Source organism: Rhinatrema bivittatum, chromosome 1, assembly GCF_901001135.1.
Source record: "Rhinatrema bivittatum chromosome 1, aRhiBiv1.1, whole genome shotgun sequence".
NCBI classification, from domain to species: domain Eukaryota; kingdom Metazoa; phylum Chordata; class Amphibia; order Gymnophiona; family Rhinatrematidae; genus Rhinatrema; species Rhinatrema bivittatum.
This window is the reverse complement of record NC_042615.1, coordinates 77,319,963-77,338,645: the sequence shown is the minus strand read 5'-3', so window position 1 is coordinate 77,338,645 and position 18,683 is coordinate 77,319,963. Positions and strand designations below refer to the sequence as shown.

The following is an 18,683-nucleotide window of genomic DNA, read 5'->3' as shown; positions in this document are numbered from 1 at the left end:
CTGACTATGTATATTTCTTTCCTTATAAGCAGGGGCAGCAGTTGGGAGAGGGGCAACTAAGCTCTGCCCTTAGCTCCAACCCAGCTCCTTCCTCACTGCCAATTTCTTACTTTATATTTACAGTTAATGTCATTCTTTCTTACGCATATTCTTTGCATTATCATAGATTACAATTATTCATTCCCAGACCTACCAATACAATACTTGATGCTAGAAAACCACAAGGGTCTTCTTTTTGCTTACAGGTAGGGATGGCCTGTCCCTGAGAAAAACAGTACTATTCTGTACTATGTATAGAGAGAGAGAAGATCATTGAGTGCCAAGGGAAGTAATCAGAAACCAAGAAAATGTGGCCTACACATATCAAAACAGTCTTAATTGTTTGGGCACCACTAGCCTGCTTAAAAAGCACATCCAAGGTCACCTTGATATGGCCCCCCCAGCACAGGGCCAGATTAAGGCAACTGATGCCCTAAGCATAGCCCAACAGTGGTGCCTACTCAGATCTTCCATTGCTTAACTGACGACATTAAGACACAATAAGTGCTGAAGGTGAAATAGATTAGAAATTTAGTTTTCTTCCATACCACCCCCTAGGCCATACCCCACAACTATATTAAATATACCGTATGTACTCGGGTATAAGTCGAAACCACGTATAAGTCGAGGGTATTTTTTGGGCTCCAACATAAAGATTTACCCGTCACCCGTGGATAAGTCCCCATGTCAAAAAAACCCCCAAACTAGCCCCAACCCATCAAAGCCCTCCACCCTCCTTCCCTCCCTCCACCTACCATGTGACAGGGATCGGCCAATGGCACCGGTAGCCTCTTTCACATGGTAAGGGCAAAGGGCTGCTGGCACCATTTTGTTTACTGGCAGCTGACAGTCCGGGAGCGGCAGATTTCTCCCGGGCCTCCCGCTGGACCACCAGGGACTTTGGTGGGTCTGGGGTGTTCAGGAGGGAGGGATTGAACAGGGAGGGTAGTCATGGGGTAGGGAAGGAGGGAGGGTCGTGGGCTTTGATGGGTTGGGGCTGGTTTTGCTTTTTAACATGGAGGACATTTGGTAAGTTTGGGGGTATACTCATGTATAAGTCGGGCCAGCTAATTTATGCTGATTTTTTGGCATAAATTTCTCGACTTATACACAAGTATTTATGGTACTTTTTTTTAAAATTGTATTTACTTAACACTAAATAGCGGTAAACAATATATGCAAAATATTTACTTATAACTAGGAAGAAACAAAAAATACAAATTTTCAACACTATGGTGCCCCCTTCCCTTGGTGCCATATGCACATGCTTATTGTGCTTAATGATTAATCCAAGGCTGCCCAGCAGTTGCCCCCCTGGGGAAGTATAAAATGGTGAATGATGAGGGCTTGTGTGTGCTGAACCCTCTCAGGGTCAATGCAATGGTGTTAAGTACCCTAGGTGAATATTATAGCCTTGTGCCCATCACACACAATTGTGCATTCATAATAGATTTTACATGAAAAAGAACATTCATAGTGCAGGCTTTTGAGGTAAAATTATCACTTAGATCATGTATATTATATTTACATACACTGCTGTGGTGCCAATGAAGAAATCCTGCAAAAGGACCCTTGGAAACCCTTATGGTATCAGAAGTATTATAAAGTATGTTGGGTTTGGCATTTGGCCCTCAGAAAGCCATAAGTAAACTGAACTAAAATTACAGTATTCTGAATCTCCCATACCAAAACACTAACTGCCAGCATTCAAACAGTAAGAACCCTACCCATAAAAATGCAACACTGCAAATATTACTCCAGGCCTTAAAACACTAATACACATCTTATTAGGAAAACAGAACAAGTCAGGTTCCTATAAATCACTACACAGTTACTACACATTAGAAGAATACCTCACCTCGGTCACTCATGCAGAGCACAGATAGACTCTCACCAAATACAGAATAAAGAGACCAAAACGAACAAGAAAAAAAAAAAAGTGCAGACAAAAACTGAAGTAGAAATCGCAACAAGCCAGACTCTGTTTGCAGTACAACAATGGAAAAACAGAAACATCAGCATTCCTCATAAAATGGCAAACAATACAAGCTTCTATATGTGCTCAGTAAGTAGGGAGCCCACTGGAAATTTAGAAGAGCAGGGGGAAGCAGTTGTTGCCCCTATGCCTTCCCCTTTTCTGCTGCCTATGCTTATAAATAATGTAAATGCATCACATCAGTTTTCTAGGTGAAATGTCCCTTTTCAGTGGCTCTCTTACAAGCCTTAAAGATTCCTACTTTAAGTAAAGAAGTTAATGTTGATGATTTCACTAAATTGTGGTATTAACATGTTTCATTAGCAATGGAAACAGTTGTTCCACTGAAACCTTGTATTAATGATAGTCACTCATATTTGTGATTTACTCTTGCTATTCAGCAATTAAAGCAAGAAAAATGTAAACTTGAGAGTTTTGACAGAAAAGCTGCTTTTTAAGGCATTTCTGAAGGTGTATGATAAGGACATTGTAAAGGCTAAAAAATTATTATTCCAGTGCTTCAAAAGAACTATTTAAAATTGATTCATTTTTAAAGCTGTCTTTGGGCATAGGAAGTCTACCTCTATTAGTGTTGAATTATGAAAAGTTATCTTTGTACCTCTTAGAAAAATATTTACTATTAGAACTAAGATTGACTCTGGTCTGGGTAGTAATATGTGCTTAATTTGTAAATCTTCTACTTCAATTGAACTGTTAAATGCGCTTCAGCAAATCACCAAGGAAAGCTATTTTGTTTGTGTTAAACACTTCCATATTTCGTGTAGATCAGAGGTTCCCAAATCTGTCTTGGAGGACCCCCATCCAGTCAGGTTTTCAGGATAATCCACCATGAATATGCATGAGATAAAATTTGCATGCATTAAGAAATTTGGGTGGTAACTTAAACAGCCAACTTTTAAAACTATCCGCAGTATACCATTTGTTAATATAAGTGGGTGCAGAAATGTATACTTGTATTTTATGTACTTTGTAGTAGCACTGCACAGTTTATAAAATACTATGTATTTCTGTCCAAAAGTATGCATATTATGTTAGTAGTGTAGGAATATACATACTTTCTCTAATCATTTAAAAAAATGTGTGTAAAATTTACGTGCCAAAATAATTGATGCAATTTGCATGGAATAACCCAGAATTAAATATTGATGCAGATATTTTCTAAAGTATATTTCTGAAAATACTTGCTTACAAAATAGCAACTTTTGTATATACTTATGAATCCTATTCCAAAATCCCCAAATCATCCCTTTTTTTCATGTTTATATTTCACGCAGTACTACAAGTAGGTACGTACTCCTGAGGTGTATAAAATAGTATTTACACTTGTATATGCTATTTTTATACACACAATCCCCATATGATTCTTTGAAAATTACCTTCTAAAAGGGGAGATAAAAATAAAATTAGAAATCAGTTATAGAAAAAACTAAAAGAAGTGGTTCCCAAGGTTAGAAGTTTGCATGAGGCATAGACATCGATTAAAAATACCATCTTGGAAGTCCAAGCAAAATGTATTCCATGCATTAAACAGGTCAAAAAAAAGACCAAACAACTGCCAGCATAGTTTAACGGTGAGGCAAAAGAGGAAATTAGAGGCACAAGGGCATCTTTAAAAAATTAAAAGCAGATCCAAATGAGGAAAATGTGGAATAGAATAAGCACTAGAAAGTTTGATATAAAATATTAATAATGCGAGAACAATTGAAAACAACCTTGCCACAGAGGTAAAAATGAATAACTGTTTTCAAGTATAGTCAAAGCAAATAGCCTGTGAGGGAGTCAGTTGGACTTCTAGATGAACAAAGGGTAAAACGTGTGCTGAGGGAGTACAATGAAATAGAAAAACTGAATACATTCACTTTCTCATTCTTTACTGAGGAAACATACTTTGATGGTGATTACTCGGAGCAACTAAAGCAAATCACTGTCTAACTGCAAGATGTAATATAAAAAATTGACAAACTAAATAGTAACAGGTCATGAGGACCAGATAATATTCATTCCAGAGTTCTGAAAGAAATCAAACTTGAAATTGCAAACCTGTTACTAGTATCTGTAACATATAATTTTAAAAAAGCCATAGTACCTGAAGATTGAAGAGTAGCCAGTGTGTAACAATTTTTTTTTTAAATGGGCTCTAGGCGTGATCTGGGAAACTATAAACCAGTGAGCCTGACATCAGTACTTGACAAAATGGTAGAAGCTATTCTTAAAAACAAAGTTATTGACCACTTAGATATTAAGGATATATATTTGTTTAAAACTAATAGGTATCCCCAAACAAATTGGGTCCAATTAGTGTTTTTAGGGGTCCCTGAACCAAATTCAGGATGACCTCCAAATTAAACAAATTCTATTTTTTTCATTCATTTTATTCCCCATTCATTTCAACGACTATTATAGTCTATGGAGAAGAACAGGTACAATACAACTCATCCACTCCCATATTAAATCACTCACCACATGTTCGAGATCTAGGTATCATGCTAGACAATCAGCTCAATTTTAAAAAATTCATAAGCACAACCACCAAAGACTGTTTTTATAAGTTACAAGTCTTAAAAAAATTGAAGCCTCTTCTTTATTTCAACGATTTTCGGATGGTCCTACAAGCCATTATTCTATCAAAAGTCGACTATTGCAATTCGCTTCTCTTTGGCCTTCCATATTCATCCATCAAACCCCTCCAAATGCTACAGAACTCTGCAGCCAGAATCCTTACCAATACGAATAAAAGAGATCACATCACCCCCATTCTCAAGCTCCTCCACTGGCTGCCTATAAAGCAAAGGATCCTATATAAAGTACTCACCGTAATTCATAAATCCATTCACAATATCTCTCCTCTTCAATTATGTAACCAACTACGCCCTCACTCCTCCTCTAGACCCATCAGAGGAGCATATAAAGGCACACTCTATGTACCTTCAACAAAATCCTCGCATCATAAACGTGCCATATCTACAGCAGGCCCCATTCAATGGAATGCGCTCCCACCAGACATTCGGCTTGAGTTCTGCCACTCTTCATTCAAAAAAAAACTTAAAACCTGGCTCTTTAGCCAAGCTTTTCCAGGACCATGATCATCATTTTTTCCCCTCCAACCAGCAAGAACATATCTTCTTCACAAACCCCCATTTTCCATACCACTACCTACTTCGGTATCTAATCTCTTGCTGCAGGACACTTGAGACTTTCTCACTTATACGTTATAATTTTTATGCTCAATAAGACCTGTCAACTTAATTGTTTAAGTCTTTTTTTTTTTTTTTTCTCCTTTATCTTTTGGTCATCAATGTTACAACGTTATTGTTAAATTTTGAACTTATGTACACTGTTCCAAGTTTCATAACCTTGTTCTATGTAATGCCTTTTGGCAATTTTCATGTTCTGTTTCAATGTAAACCGATTTGATCTTTATTTCATATAGGAACACCGGTATATAAAAATCTAAAAATAAATAAATAAATAAATAAAATAAATAAATACAAACAATTTGTAATTGTTACAGTATAGCAGCCAGCCAGTCCAGTGAGTATGTATGACCTTACTGCCTTGTCGGAGGAGGAAGAACATATAGATAAGGAGACAACAGAGAACTTATTGCAATTATGCATTTTCTAAAAAAAAACTATTGCAAAGTGTGCATTGCTTCTGTTGTCATTGTCTTAGGAGAACATAGGTGCTTTGAGCTCTGACAGAGGTCAGTTTCTTAGTTTGCCAGTCAGAAGAGAAAGTGTCAGTGCCTGCCTGCCTATTGTAGTTTTTCTCTCCCTTGGGGGAGGATGGCAGCATATAAGGAAATTAGCTGTGCTGCTATGACCAGGGCAGTGTGGATACTAGTTGAACCCTGGCAGTGCAGAGGCTGATGCATACCAGGCTGTTTTGTGGAGCCTGTCAGTGTCAGCTTAGCAATCAGAGCCAGTACCTATTCTGTGTTTATGATCACTCTCTACAAACACACAGTCAGGGTGGCACAGTCAGTGGATAGTCTGTCGCAGTACCCCTGAGTGAGGAGAGAAACGATTTACATGTTCAGAGTGTGGTAAAAGTATCACTCAGGCAGAAGAGAGCTCATGCAAAACCAGCAATTAAGGAAATGGAGCAGCCACAGAATATTGGAAAATGTTTCTAAATAAAACCACCATCTCAATTTGCCAGAAACCACACCACACTCATTAGAGAAACCATTTAGATGTTTTGCATGTAATAGCATGCTCTTAAAGCTCATTTAAAAAGAAAATTAAAACTCCATCCAGCAGCTAAATCAAGTTTCATAAAGGAAAGTAATGAAAGCTTATTTCCAGAAAATGATACTTTTCATAGTTCATGCACTTGTACTGAATCTGATAATTGGCAAAGGTGCTTCGACAGACTGACATCTCCCGTGGTACTGCCTTGCTGCTATATCCCTCATGCTACAACTTCATGATCTTTATGCCACTGTACTTTGCTGTTGTAACCTATACCTTACTCTCTGAGGTGTTCCTGTCATTCTCGAGGCGGGGGGTTGCTTTGCACCTCTCATGTTGCTTCAGAGTCTGTGACCACAAATGCTCATACTCTGGGCAATAAAATCCCAAACTTGCAAGTCCTAATGGTGGAAAAGTGGACTTTGACATCATTTATAGAGACATGGCTCACCGAGTCTCATGATTAGGGTACGGCCATCCCTGGCTATAAGTTAAGGAAGGACAGAGAGGACAGGAAAAGGGGGGCAACTGGGGGCAACTGAAAAAATAAAAAAGAAAAGATGGTGCTACCATTTATATGTGGTGTGGTCTACAGGCCTCCAACTCAAACAGAAGAGCTGGACAGAGATCTGGGCAAAGACAACCAAAAGGTGAGAAAGAGAGGAGAGGTGTTGCTCATTGGAGAGCTTAATCTGCCAGATGTAGATTGGAGTATCCTTTCTGCGGAATCTACAAGAATTACAGAGATAGTGAATGACCTTCAATAGGCTCTTTTCAAACAAATGACAATGGAACCCACGAGGGAGGGTGTGATGCTCGACCTAGTACTTACAAATGAGGATAATGTCTCTAATATCCGCAGAGGTACTCACGTGAGCACCAGTGATCATCAGACAATATGGTTTGATATTGCAAATAAGATAAAGAGAGGTCACACGAAGACCGAAGTTTTGAATTTCCAAAATATGGACTTTGTCAAAATGGTGATGTTCTTGGAGGACGAACTGGAAGACTGGGAGAAATTGGGTGGAGAGGAAAAGTAAGCCAAATTAAAAGTAGCTATTATAAAGGCAACAAATCTATATGTTAGAAAAGTAAGTAAAAGTAAATGGAAAAACAAACCGATCTGGTTCTCAAAGGTGGTGGCTGAAATAAAGGCAAAAAGAACAGTGTTCAAGAAATATCAAATATCCCAAAGAGAGGAACACAGGGAAGAATACCTGGTGAAACTGAGGGAGATGAAAAAAGAAATCAAGAAAGCAAAGGGTCAAGTGGAGGAAAGGATTGCCCAAAGAGGTAAAGCGAGGTGACAAAACATTTTTCAGATATATCAGAGAAAGAAGGGAGGCCTGAAATGGTATAGTGAAATTGATAGGTAACAAGAAGAAATGGGCCGGATTTTAAAAGCCCTGCGCGTATAAATCCGGCCGGATTTACGCGCGCCTATTTTGCATAGGCTGCCAGCGTGCGCACAGCCCCGGGATGCGCGTAAGTCCCAGGGCTTCGTAAAAGGGGCGAGGAGGGGGCATGTCCCGGGTCAGGGGTGGGACTGGGGGCGTGGCACTGGCCCAGGGGCGTGTTTGAGGCCTCCGGACCAGCCCCCGGGTCGGGTGATGGCGCGCCAGCAGCCTGCTGGCGCATGCAGATTTACGCCTGCTTTCGGCAGGCGTAAATCTGCCAACAAAGGTAGGGGGGTTTAGATAGGGCCAGAGAGGGGAAGGTGCAGGGGGGTGGAAAGAAAGTTCCCTCCGAGGCCACTCTGATTTTGGAGCGGCCTTGGAGGAAACAGGCAGCGCGCGCCGGGTTTGGCACGCGCACGTTCCACAAATGTGCATGCCCTTGCGCGCGCCGTCCCCGGATTTTATAAGATACGCGCGGCTACGCGCGTATCTTATAAAATTTTATAATTTTATAAGATTTATAATTTTTATAATTTTATAATTTATAATTATAATTATAATTATATAATTATAATTTATAATTTTATAAGATCTTATAAAATCCTGCGTACTTTTGTTCGCGCTTGCGTAAATTTATAAAATCTACCCCAATGTGTGGAGAAAGATGAAGAAATGGCAGAAATTTTAAACAAATACTTCATTTCGGTATTCACAAACGAAAACCCAGAGAAAGACCATTGCTGGTTGAGAAGACCGAAGTTGGGGGTGAGGTAATGTATGAAAAGAGCTAGGAAAACTGAAAGTGGACAAGGTCATGGGGCCGGATGAGGTACATTCCAGGATACAGTGGGAGCATGGAGATGTGCTGGCTAGTCCACAAAAAGACTTGTTCAATAGATCCCTGGGAATGGGAATGGTGGCGCGTAACAAGATTGGCAGCAGAGAGGAGGCTGCAATCCACAGGCCGGTTAGTTTCACCTTGATGGTGGGAAAATTAATGATTCTGCTGAAGGATAGGAAAGAGAAATATCTACAATTGGGTGGGTTGCTGGACCCGAGACAGCATGGATTCATAAGAGGGAAGGTCCTGACAGACAAATCTGATTTAACTTTTTGTTTGGGAGACCAGAGAATTGGATCAAGGAAGAGCGCTCGGTGTGATTTACTTGTTTTCAGCAAAGCTTTTGATATGGTCCCATATAGGAGGCTCATGAATAAAATGAGAATATTGGAGCTTGACACCAAGGAGGTGAAATGGACTACAAACTGGTTGTAATGGTAATGGTAAATGGAACATATTCTGAAAAGAAAACCATGCTAAGTGGACTGCCACAGTGATCAGTTTTGAGACCCATTCTTTTCAATATCATTGTGGGCAACATTTTGGAAGGAATAGATGGTAAAGTTTGTCTGTTTGCATATGGTACTAAGATCTGCAACAGAGTAGACACACCTGAAGAAGTAGAGTGAATATAAAGTCATTTAAGAAAGCTTGAAGAGTTGTCAAAAATCTGGCACCTGAGAGTAAGTGCAGTAATCTAAAACAGTTGTATGTGATGGGGGGTGGGGGGTGAGGTGAAAGACTAATATGCATGGACTGGGACAGAGCTCGTGGGTTGATAGCATTTGATAATCTGAAGGTGGTGAAACAATGTGACCAGCATGGAGTGACAGCTACTTATCCCTAAAAGAAAGGCATGGGGATTATTACGCTTACACAATTAGCTTACATGATTTGATGCAACTGCAGCATCACTAGCCATTTGATGGCGGGGGAATAAAAGGAGAATTAGATTTAGATGACAACCAATGCTGCGCCCTGATGTTTACGGTCCATGGTACTGATACACAGACATTAGGGAAATATCACAGGATGCTTCTACAGCCAAGTCCAAAAGCAAAGCACGTTCAAGCAGCAGCATTGTATGAATTATCATGAATGCTGCTCACCCTGTAAAAATATTGCTAGCAGTAATTTTGTTGTAGATTTGACAGTTGTTTGCTTTTGACTTTTAATATTATTACCCTTAGCATAAGGCTTGGGGGTAACTCCAACGCATTAGAAAAACCCTTAAGAAAAACAAGGCAGTAACCTGCATGGAGCAACAGTTATTACCATAAGAAGCTTGCTGGGCAGACTGGATGGACCATCTGGTCTTTTTCTGCCATCAGTATTACATTATTATGTTTGATGCCAGTCTGAGTGCTGATTGGCCCCTTCCAGTTTTCCCTGCCATCTTTTCTGCTTTGTTCTCCTTAAAGATGCCTTAGGATGCTGATGCCACTTTTTGTGCCAATTTGCCTCTCTTGCTGCCTTGAAGGGTGCCTTCTTTCAAAGCCTTGGGTTGTTTTTCCCACTCTTGCTGGAAAATTGGGCATCAAAATGGCAGATGAAATTTAATGTGGATAAGTGCAAGGTGATACATATAGGGAAAAATAATCCATGCTATAATTACACAATGTTAGGTTCCATATTAGGTGCTACAACCCAAGAAAGAGATATAGGCGTCATAGTGGATAACACATTGAAATCGTCGGTTCAGTGTGCTGCGGCAGTCAAAAAAGCAAACAGTGTTGGGAATTATTAGAAAGGGAATGGTGAATAAAACGGAAAATGTCATAATGCCTCTGTATCGCTCCATGATGAGACAGCATCTTGAATACTGTGTACAATTCTGGTCGCTGAATCTCAAAAAAGATATAATTGAGATGGAGAAGGTACAGAGAAGGGCTACCAAAATAAGGGGAATGGAACAGCTCCCCTATGAGGAAAGACTAGAGGTTAGGACTTTTCAGCTTGGAGAAGAGACGGCTGAGGGGGGATATGATAGAGGTGTTTAAAATCATGAGAGGTCTAGAACGGGTAGATGTGAATTGGTTATTTACTCTTTCGGATAATAGAAAGACCAGGGGGCACTCCATGAAGTTAGTGTGTGGCACATTTAAAACTAATCGGAGAAAGTTCTTTTTCACTCAACGCACAATTAAACTCTGTAATTTGTTGCCAGAGGATGTGGTTAGTGCAGTTAGTATAGCTGTGTTTAAAAGGATTGGATAAGTTCTTGGAGGAGAAGTCCATTACCTGCTATTAATTGAGTTGACTTAGAAAATAGCCACTGTTATTACTAGCAATGGTAACATGGAATAGACTTAGTTTTTGGGTACTTGCCAGGTTCTTATGGCCTGGCTTGGCCACTGTTGGAAACAGGATGCTGGGTTTGATGGATCCTTGGTCTGTCCCAGTATGACATGTTCTTATGTTGTTGGTTTGTTTGCTGGGGGTTTTTTTTCCCTCTGAACAAAAATTTGAAAAAAGTTAAAAACACTTCATCCGCACTGGTTCTATAGTTCTTTATTTTCTCCTGACTCTCCACATTCTCTATGCCTGATTCTCCCACCCTGTTTGATGGTTGATTATTCTGTGGTGGCTTGTCCAAATAAAGCCCTCATTCAGAAGGAAGAGATACAAGCACAAGAGAAAAGATACTCAAGAGAAACCATTTATTAAATGTCATAACAGATGGTGTAGTGAGAGAATTAAGGCAAAATCAGGAAATGGAACCGCCAGCATTCAGCTACAGAATTTTAGATAAAGTTTCTGGGAAAAAAAAAAAAAACCTTCACAACTTTAATATAAAACCTAACAACACTCATTTGTGAAACTAATGGCATGTTCTGAATGTGATGTCAGTTTCATTGGAAAGCCCATTTCACAAAAAAATCAAAATTCCACCCAGCAACGATGTTAAATTCAAGCAGAGAATGTAATAAAAGCTTATTTTTAAAAAATGGTTGTTATAACTGGTTATTTTCTCATACTGAATTTGACAATTGGAAATGTACTTCAACAGAATGATTGGAATCTCCCATATTACTCTGTCTTGCTGTTATACCCCTCAGTTCTACTCTGTGGGGATCTTTGTCCTACTTGGCCTTGCTTCCATACCTAGATCTTACACCTTGGAGTTCTTTTTGAGTCTGTGTCTTGCTGTCTGTATCCCAGACCTTATACCTTGAGTTTTTCTTGCAAATCGGGGGTGGGGGGAGGCTGCTTTGCACCTCTCATGTTATTTTTTTGATGTCTTGAAGCCACTCTTTGAGCTACTTTGCTCCTTTATCAGTGACTTGAGCTTTTTTCTGCCACTTTTCTGCTTTGTTCCTCCCTTCATGTTGCCTTACAATACTGATTCCATTTATAGTACCAGTTTGACACTCGAGATGTCATCAAGGGTTCATGTCACTGTTGCTGATGCCTTATTTTGGAACCTTGGGGTATTCTTCCCACTTTTGCTGCCTCCTTGGTCCTCTCACAGTGACTTGAAGAGCTTCTGTCAATGTTGGTACCCCTTTGCCCCTTTACAGAACTTTAGGCTATTCATGCCACTATTGGTGCCACTTTCCATTTTATTTTTAGGTACTTTGGAGTTCTTTCCCCCTTCTGATTATTTCTTACCACAAGTTCTCTGACAATTGATTAGAAAACCCCTATTTTGGAGCCCAATATAGACTGCAATACTCTTTCCATTGACTTTAATGGCAAATGAAAAACTAATCAAACAAAAACATGAAAATTATTATTATTAATTTTGAAACTAAAAAAATGAATTGGGTCCCCTTGAAACAAATTTTGCAACAAAACGATATTTTTTTCTCTTGCACATCCTTAATTTAGATATGGCTTAATGAGGAAGAAGTCATCAAAGTTTTTGCAAAGGGAAATCTTGCCTTACTAATTTATTAGATTTATCAGAAGGTGGCTGAGGCTATTTCCCTGGATGCAGAAAAGGCTTTCGATAGGGTCGAGTGGCCTTTTCTGCTTACCACGCTCAAATGGTTCGGCTTTGGTCCCAATTTCCTATCCTGGATACAGTTTTTATATCACTCCCCATCCACTTTTTTGAATATCAATAATTGAGCTTCTCAACCTTTTACATAACGTAGAGGAACTCAACAAGGGTGCCCGATCTCCCCGCTCCTCTTCAACCTGGCTTTGGAACCACTACTTCTAGCTATTAGGCAAGAATAGTCTATTGAAGGTATCCCTATAGGTTCTGATGTTTTTAAGTTATCTGCTTATACTGATGATGTCCTTCTCTTTCTGATGAATCCTGACCTCTCTCTCGCCTCTCTGTTTAATCTAATATCTTCTTACTCGTCTATATCTGGTTATAAGATAAACTGGAATAAAACTGAGATACTTCCCTTAAATTCCTTGGGGTCCCTAGTTGACCTTTCTTGCTATCCCATACAAAAGGTAGCTAATGGAATCAAATATTTGGGCATTAAATTTCACATTGATGCCATGACTACTATTGGCCACTGTGAATCACTTGTCCTACAGCAACTTTGAGATGCCACATTGCAATGGTTCCCCTTACACCTTACCTTACCTAGGCATCATAGTGGATAATACCTTAAAATCATCAGCTCAGTGTGCTGCAGCAGTCAAAAAAGCAAACAGAATGTTAGGAATTATTAGGAAGGGAATGGCTAATAAAATGGAAAATGTCATAATGCCTCTATATCGCTCCGTGATGAGACTGCACCTTGAATACTGTGTACAATTCTGGTCGCTGCATCTCAAAAAAGATATAGTTGCGATGGAGAAGGTACAAAGAAGGACAACCAAAATGATAAAGGGGATGGAACAGCTCCCATATGAGGAAAGGCTGAAGAGGTTAGGGCTGTTCAGCTTAGACAAGAGACGGCTGAGGGGGGGATATGATAGAGGTCTTTAAGATCATGAGAGGTCTTGAACGAGTAGATGTGACTCGGTTATTTACACTTTTGAATAATAGAATGACTAGGGGGCATTCCATGAAGTTAGCAAGTAGCACATTTAAGACTAATTGGAGAAAATTATTTTTCACTCAACGCACAATTAAGCTCTGGAATTGCTTGCCAGAGGATATGGTTAGTGCAATTAGTGTAGCTGGGTTCAAAAAAGGTTTGGATAAGTTCTTGGAGGAGAAGTCCATTAACGGCTATTAATCAAGTTTACTTAGGGAACAGCCGTTGCTATTAATTGCATCAGTAGCATGGGATCTTCTTAGTGTTTGGGTAATTGCCAGGTTCTTGTGGTCTGGTTTGGCCAATGTTGGAAACAGGATGCTGGGCTTGATGGACCCTTGGTCTGACCCAGCATGGCAATTTCTTATGTTCTTACCTGGTAGGGGAGGTTAGACACTATTAAGATGGTATTTGCCCCAAGGATAAAATACGTATTGTCTATGATTCCCATTTACTTCTCTAGAGATTTCTACAAACATGTTGATCAGCTTTTATCCCGCTTTTTATGGCGAAATAAAGCTCCTCACATTGCAAAAGGTGCTACACAGTTTGGTGGGGTGAACTTCCTAGATTTTTATACCTATCATCAAGCGTTTATTTTACAAAGGGATACCACCATTATGCTGACCGATCCCTTATCTCAGACCTACCTCGTTGGCTACATATAGAACAACAACTTCTTCACCCATACCCAGTGGAAATTTTTTCTAGCATACCACTCCTTTCCCGCCATGCTTCTAATCCTATTGTGAGCTCGTTACATCGAGATTTGTCCGAATTTGATTAAATTCGCCCACCCAATATATGCCCGTGGCGGACATTGAAGTTTGCCCCTCTTTGGCATAACCCATTGATAAAAATTGGAGATTTATCAGAAGGCATTTAACAAAATCCATCATGTGAGAATCATCAGGAAGTTAAAAAAAAAAAAAAAAAAAAACTGGGGGGTGGGAGGCAGTGACCTATTGTACATTAGTAACTGGTTAAAAGACTGAACAGAGAGAAGGATAACATTTTCAGTTTTCTGAATGGAGAAAGATCAGTAGTGGAGTGTTCTCAACTTCTATACCTGGACCTGTGCTGGTTAATATACTCATTAATGATCTGGAAAATGAACAAAGTATATGTTAGGCTGTCATTGCGCAATAAACGGGGTCTAATGCATGACAGACAGTCGATGTTTATCGCAACATGTGTTAGTATTTAAGTAGCAAAATCAAGAAAATGAAGCAAATGAAGGACTCCTACCGCATTTCGCAGTACAGTGGACCCTCGAGTTTCAACCGGCTTGACATACAAACATCTTAGGTTACAACCAAAGTTTTAGTTTTGAGTTACAACCAAATGGGCAGATTTTAAAAGGCTTACAGGCGCCGGGCCTAAAGCCCCGGGACGCGTGTAAATCCTGGGGCTTGCAAAAAGGGGTGGGGTGTGGGCAGGGCAGGGGCGTGACCAGAGGCCTCCACATGGCCGCTGTGCCGGGTGATCGCGCGCCGGCAATTGGCCAGCATGCGCAAGTTACGCCTGCCTCTGGCAGGCATAACTTGTGAGATAAAGATACAGGTTAGTTTTTGTTTCGGGCTGGGGAGCGAGACAGGTGGGGAAAGGTGGGGGGGGGGGAGGAAAGTTCCCTCCAAGGCCGCTCCGCGAATACACATTGCCTTGGCCGGCATTCAAGTTGTAACTCAAGACTTTGGAGCAGATTTTAAAAGGTACGCATGCGTCATGCACAAATGTACACCCGATTTTATAACATGCGCACGCAGCCGCATGCATGTTATAAAATCAGGGGTCGGCGCACACAAGGGGGTGCACTTTGCGCGCACCATGCCTTCGGGGAGACCAGCTAGCTTTCCCAGTTCCTTCTGAGGCTGCTCCGAAACCGATTCCTCAATACAAACCTCTACTCTAACCTCTCGCTCCAAAAGAGGATTTTGCTATGCTTTATGATGAATTCTGTAGTAATTGGAATTGCTGTCTATGCTCATTAGGGGCCGATGCAATAAATTTGCGTAGAAAGCAGGCGCTGAACAGTCAGCGCCTGCTTTCTTAATGTGCCCCAGGCGCCCCCAAGGGGGCGCCATGCAATATTTAAATTAGGGGGTCACGCAAGCGACCCTAGTGCCTCCTTGCTAACGAGTATCCGATCGGTGTCGGCAGCCCACCAGTTAGGAAAACCGATGCTGAGTTTATTGGCATCGGTTTTCCTAAACACCGCACAGCCAGGGGGTTCAGGAAATGGATGCTTTTCATTCAAGCGTCTGTTTCCTGCACCCAACTGCCAGTATTTTGTTTTGTTTTTTTCTATTTTTTAACTTTAATTTTGTTTTTCTTCCTACTTAATATTGCAATGAGATTAAGTAGAAGCCAGTACAGAAAAGCTGTGCGTCCTAGATGCACTTTTTTTTTTTTTTTGCATCTGGAGTGAAGGCTAATAGCCTCAGTCACATGCATTTGCATGTGATTAGCGCTATTAGACTCACTTGGCATGGGACACGCATTGAATAGGCGCTAATCCCCTTATTGCATTAGAGGATTCATTAGCGCCTATTCAACCAGTGGGCTTGGCCCCATTGTCAGGTGGAGGAGGGGGAGGGCAGTGGCGAGAAGAGAAAATTTTGAAAACAAGGTGCCAGGGCAAAAATTTTATTTTTCCTTTTAAAGGTTTTTTTTTTATGGTGGGATTTTTTTTTTTTTGGCTTTTTTTGCTCATTTTTTGTTTTGTTGTTTGCTTTTTAACTCTTGTTTATTTGTTTAACTTTTTGCTACTTCTGTGTTTGTTCTCTATATTTCAGATTTTTTTGACTACTTTTTGCTTGTTTTTATTTTTTTGTCTTTAGCCTTTCTTCCTCTTTCTCTCTCTTCTAGCCTGTCCCTGAGCGCAGCATCTCTCTTTAGGCTTGGGCATGCACTAGATAAAAAATTTTATGTGATCTTGGAATTTTCCGCCCCTGCTCATTTTATTCAAAAGTAACAAAGCTGTAATAAAAGAAAATAGGTTTTATTTGCTAGATATTAAACAGCAGTTTGGCATAAACAATTGCAAACATGAAGGGAGTCCTTTTGTTTATTAGTAATGTCATCAGTGGCCTATTTTATATCTCTCTGCTGTGTAAGCCCATTCTGAAGAGTTTTTCAATTTTGATGTTGCTTTTTTTGAATTGTATCTGTGTTCCAGACAGAGATTCATAGATGCAGTGCTCTTATAAGGCCATTTTCCATATGGGAAACTAGGCTAAAAATGTTCACAGTGTACAGTTTTATAACTTTCAACAGTCACATGATATATTTTAAGTAGCAGTAACCTATTATACCTCTGCTGTCTTTATTCTTCATCTGTTGCCTTCTGAAACTTCTTCTGTCTTTCATGTCCATTCTTTCCATCTTTTTTTCTTATTTCTTTTCAGTCTGTCAGCAGCACGTCCTTCCCTTCTGCACCCCACCCCACAACGTTTACCCTTTCCATCTTATTCTTCTGTCCCCCTTTCTCATTGTTCCATCCAACCCTCCTGCCTGTCATCTCCCTTCTGTCTCACCCCTCTCCCAGCCCATCTCATTATATATTTTACCCTCCTCTCAATTCTCTGTATTCTCTATATGCCGTTTACCCTCTTCCCAATACTCTATATTCTCCTCTCTGCCTTCTCTCCTTCCATCCCATCTCCTTTGTGTCTGTTACTCTTAGTATTTCACCCCAATTTCTTCTCTCCATTTCTCCTCTTAGTATTCCATCCCATTCCTAGCTCCCCTTCTCAGTCTTTTACCCCTCCCAGCCTCCATGTGCCTCTCTTGATCACCCAGACTCCATCTCTTTGATGCCCACTCTTTCTAGCTTCTATGTTCCATTTCTGTGCTCTGGAATGACAACAATTATAGGGGGTCATTTATCAAAGTGCTATATAGTGTTTTTGCATGCAAAAAATGCCATTAACACATGCAAAAGCACCATAACACATGATGCGATGCAAATAACAAAGAGGGGAGGATTTGTGGGCCCACAGTTTTGCAAATTCCTATCGCACAGCTTTACGCAAATGAAAAAGGTGTAGTTAATTATTTATGTATTTATTTATTTAACTTTTTTTATATACCGGCATTCATGAACAAGTCACATCATGCCGGTTTACATAGAACAAGGGGTGCAATGAACAGTAGAACTAAACTCGTGCAAGGGGGGAGCAGTTACAAAAAACAGGGGTAGAGTAACTTGGAAGAGCGGAAAGGGGGTGGGGAGAGATAGGAACTGTAAGGCAAAATATAAATAAGTTAATAATTAGTTACATTACTATAAAGAGACATTGTTGTATGAACTGGAGGTGGTTAAGAACTGTCCGGGAAGGCTTGTTTAAAAAGCCAGGTCTTTAGTCTCTTGCGAAAAGTTGGAAGGCAAGGTTCTAGGCGGAGATCTGAGGGGATTGAGTTCCAAAGTGCAGGTCTAGCTGTCGAGAAAAATTCGCGTTAAAGCTGTGCGATAGGGCTTTGCAAAACTGTGAGCCCAGCCCACTTGGCCAAAAGTCCTGCCCCAATATCCTCCCCTTTTTCTTATTTGTATCACACCATGCGTTATGGTGCTTTTGCATCCGTTAATGGCATTTTTTGCATGCAAAAATGCCATTATAGCACTTTGATAAATGACCCCCATAGTTTGTCCACAATGAAAGAGTGCACTCATGCTTCAAGCCATGGCTTCTCCTCCCTTCACCAGCGATGCATGTTTCTGTTCTAATTCAGAAGTTTGCGCCGCTGGGGGTGAGGAAGGAGCTACTAAGACAGAAAGTACAGTCCCTCAGTGTCTCCCTATGGGATATACTATAACTGTTGCCATTACAGAGCTATGAAGGGGGGAAGAGCAGTGTGGTACACTGCCATGAATCTCATAGTCTCAGCCAAATGGCCAAAAGATATAATGCACAGGATTCTGGAAAGACGTCAGGCACTGCAGCGGTCTTCCAGTAATTCAGGAACACTTGGGCCTGGCTGTTTTAGCAGTACTCTAAAGATGTCATTTTGTGCAGAAGGGGAAAATGAGGAGGAACTTCAGGTTTTAGGAAAATGTAAAGCATGTGAAAATAAGATTTAGCTTTTTTTTTGTTTGCTTTCAGAGCTTCTTGAAATCTTGAATGTCTGTTCTTTATTGTGAATTATAGAGATAGCAGGCATGACCATCCTTGACATTTAACTCCCCTTTCATACTGACACTTAAGTGCCTGTGTGCTCAGGCACTTATGTGCCAGTAGGGAAGGGGAGTTATTAAAGGTAGTAATT

General features: G+C 40.4%; 1 protein-coding gene across 1 annotated transcript in view; it reads left to right on the top strand.

Moving 5' to 3' along the window:
- Positions 1-18,683, top strand: part of NAF1 (nuclear assembly factor 1 ribonucleoprotein) — a 344,209-nt gene that overhangs the window by 287,406 nt on the left and 38,120 nt on the right. The gene's annotated exons all lie outside the window — the stretch shown is intronic.